The following is a 4,281-nucleotide window of genomic DNA, read 5'->3' as shown; positions in this document are numbered from 1 at the left end:
TTTCAAAAATTTTCTTTTGAATGCAAAAGAAGATGTTTTGAAGAATGTTGATTGTAACACTGAAAACAAGTAATATGGAAGTCAACGGTTAATCGGGTTTCCAACATTCTTCAGAAGAAAGAAACTGAAACAGGTTTAAAACAAATGAAGTGAGCGTAAACAATGGCAGACCTTCAGTTTTTGGTGAACCGTCTCTTTAAAAATATTGCACTGAATAAAGCAGATGTGCAGCAGGCACAGGAAGTCCAGGTTTGAGCAGTGGATTTAACTTCCTGTTTACGTTATGGACAACAGGAAGTCCACAGTTCTGTCCCAAACACTACACTTCCAGATGTATGTATAATATAAATCCTTCATCTGAGATCATGATCAGATTCATAATGTACACATGATCATCACTGCATTAACAGTTCAACAGGAAACTAATTAAATATTCATGACAGGAACAAACGGATATTGATCACATGATTAAATATTAATCATCTGTGTTGACTGTGCAACTTATCTATGAATACATTCTGCAAATAATAATTGAAATAATATAAGTAATACATTTATGTAATATGCATTCATTTTCTTTTCAGCTTAGTCCCTTTATTAATCAGGGGTCACCACAGCGGAATGAACCGCCAACTTATCCAGCATATGTTTTACGCAGCGGATGCCCTTCCAGCTGCAACCCAACACTGGGAAACACCCATACACACTCATTCACTACGGACAATTTAACTTGCACAACAAATGTGTTTGGACTGTGGGAGAAACTGGAGCACCCGGAGGAAACCCACACCAACAGGGGAGAACATGCAAACTCCACACAGAAACGCCAACTGACCCAGTCAGGGCTCAAACCAGCGACCTTCTTGCTGTGATGCGATTGTGCTACCCACTGTGCTGCCCATTTATGTAATATATTAGTACTTATTAGTACTAATATATTAGTATATATTACGTGTCACTGGACCAGTCATACTCATAATACAGATTTATACATAATCTGAATATACATAATCTGATTGGACAGTATTTGACTGACAACTATTTGACAAAAAAAAACAACAATTAATTATTTAAAATAAATTATTAAAAAAATTTAAGTTACAAATTGATTGTAGAATTTTTTATACATTTATTACTTATATTTTTTATATTACACAAACTAATTTAAATAAATAAATAGATAAATAAATAAATAGATAGATAGATAAATAGATAAATAAATAGATAGATAGATAGATAGATAGATAGATAGATAGATAGATAGATAGATAGATAGATAGATAGATAGATAGATAGATAGATAGATAGATAGATAGATAGATAGATAGATAGATAGATAGATAGATAGATAGATAGATAGATAGATAGATAGATAGATAGATAGATAGATAAAGTTGCCTTACAAGGGAGCAGTCTATGCAGTGATCTCCTCTGGTGTGTGTGTGTGTGTGTGTTTGTGTATTTTACTGGAGCTGTGTGGACGAGAGTGTGAAATATGAGGACGCTATCAGTCATTAATGAAGAAAAACCTCCTCCAGCCAGAGACAGAACCGATCAATAACTGCACAATAATGACAAGAATCAGAATACACTTACAGGAAACACACACACACACACACAGAGACTCACTTAAACACACACAAACACAATCAAAAAGGATGTATAAAGAAAATGATGTATATAAAAAACTACAGAGATAATAATTTATGCTTATTGATGAAAAACTGATTGCAGATGTAAAATGATCAAGAAACAACATTAATTTATTCACGATTTCCACTTCAGCGTCTGCAAACATTACACTAAACCAGTTTAATCATGTTCTAGAGGAACTCACTGATGCATTATTAGGTGTTAAATAGTTCTTTGTTTTTAAATCATCAGTAATGGCTGTATAGTAGGATAGTTGTTCCTCCTTCAGCTCTTCTGGAGGACATGAACACATAAACAGTGTAAAACACAGATATACCACAGTTCTCTCACTGGAGTCAACAGTGCACTGATGTAGGTCAGATCAAACTATTAATACAACACAGAGACCACAGAAAGCTGGACTGATCACATGACACCTGTGAGCACTCCCAGAATGCCCTGCGGCTGAAGAGAGACCAGCGGATCAACATGTGACCCTCACAATACCGCATTTACACACCATTACAGCATTCGCTCACATCTGCAATCAGCTCTTTATTTTCTGTTCAGCTTTATTATTTTTATTTACATTTCTCTCGCATTTTTACATCTCCATTTATATTCATTTTATTTACATGTATTTATCTTCATGCATTTCTGCTTTAGTAATCAAATAGTCATGCTGGATCTTTCATCTCATATTGTGTGTTTCATTTTAACTCACAAACTATTTAAACAGTGAAACGAAAATGAATGAAAACTGAAGATTTTAAAGCTTAGATGTCCGACAGAAAACAACCACCTAGCAACCACTCAGAACGCCCAAGCAATCACTCTGAATGCCTTAGTAACCATTCAGAACACTCTAGCTGTCGCTCCCAACAACCACTCAGATCACCCTAGCAACTGCTACCAACAGCCACTAAGAACACCCTAGCAACCACTCAGATCACCCTAGCCACTTCTACCAACAACCACCCAGAATGCCTTAGCAACCGCTCAGAACACCCTAGCAACCACTCAGATCACCCTGGCAATTGTTACCAACAACCACTCAGAACACCCTAGCAACCACTCAGATCACCCTAGCAATTGCTACCAACAACCACTCAGCTCACCCTAGCAATTGCTACCAACAACCACTCAGATCACCCTAGCAATTGCTACAAACAACCACTCAGAACACCCTAGCAACCACTCAGATCACCCTAGCAATTGCTACCAACAACCACTCAGCTCACCCTAGCAATTGCTACCAACAACAACTCAGAACACCCTAGCAACCACTCAATAGAGCCTAGCTACTGCTACCAACAACCACTCAGAACACCCTAGCAACCACTCAATACAGCCTAGCTACTGCTTCCAATAACCACCCAGAATGCTTTTGCAAACCACCTAGAACAACTTAGCAACCACTCAGAACACCCTAGCTACTGCTACTAACCACTCAGAAGACCCTAGCAACCATTCAGATCACCCTAGCAATTGCTACCAACAACCACTCAGAACACCCTAGCAATTGCTACCAACAACCACTCAGAATGCCTTTGCAAACGCCCTAGAACAACTTGGCAATCACTCAGAACACCCTAGCTACTGTTACTAGCAACATTCAGTACATACTAGCAACCCCCCCTAACAACAACTCTGAATGCCCTAGCAACCACCCAGAACACCTTTGCAAACCATCCAGAACATCTTAGCAACCACTCAGTACACCCTAGCTACTGCTACCAACAACCACTTAGAACACCCTAGCAACCTCTCAGTACACCCTAGCTACTGTTACCAACCACCACTCCGAATACCCTAACCACCACTCAGAACACCCTAGCAAGCACCCAGAATGCCTTTCCAAACCGCCCAGAACATCCTAGCAACCACTCAGAACACCCTAGCTACTGCTACCAACAACCACTCAGTACACACTAGCAACAACTCATAATGTCGTTGCTACATTACTCATAAACCACTCAGGACTGCCTAGTACCTGCTCAGAACTGCCTAGCAACAACTCAGAGGCCCCTAGCAACCACTCCCAACAACCTCTTAGAACACCCTAGCAACCACCTTGCACTGTCCTAGAAACCGTTCTCAGCATCACACAGCAGCCGCTCACAGCACTTTAAGACGGCCACATCTGCACAGTAAAGGAGACTGAAAGTGGAAACCCCAGCAGTAAACCCAAAGATATATCAATCAGGACGAGTGTTTTCAGCAGATGAAGCCCCTGCAATCCCAGACAGATTATATTCCAGCATAAACTCAGCTTAATCCTGTGGGAAATGAACATGAAGAGTCATCATCATCTTCATCATCATCATCATCATCATCATCATCATCATCATCTCTGACTTCTTCAGAAACTCAGGGACTATCAGTGATCTGAATTACTTTATTCAACCACACGAATACACACATAAATGAACAATATTCTGATGATTCAATTGATTCAGATTCAGAACATGAAGAGAACCAATGAGGTCAGATAACAGCCTTCTGAAAGAGAATGATTTGCATACTGATTAATATGATGAATTATTCATGACAATGAGGAAATAAGGACTTTTAAAGGAACAGACTGTTCCTGAAATGCTAATTCTGTCACCATTTGTTGCTCAAAATTTCAGTGCTCAAGTAAAGCTT

This window comes from Danio aesculapii, chromosome 25, assembly GCF_903798145.1.
Source record: "Danio aesculapii chromosome 25, fDanAes4.1, whole genome shotgun sequence".
Lineage (NCBI taxonomy): Eukaryota > Metazoa > Chordata > Actinopteri > Cypriniformes > Danionidae > Danio > Danio aesculapii.
The sequence above is the reverse complement of the archived record's forward strand: the minus strand, read 5'-3'. Positions refer to the sequence as shown.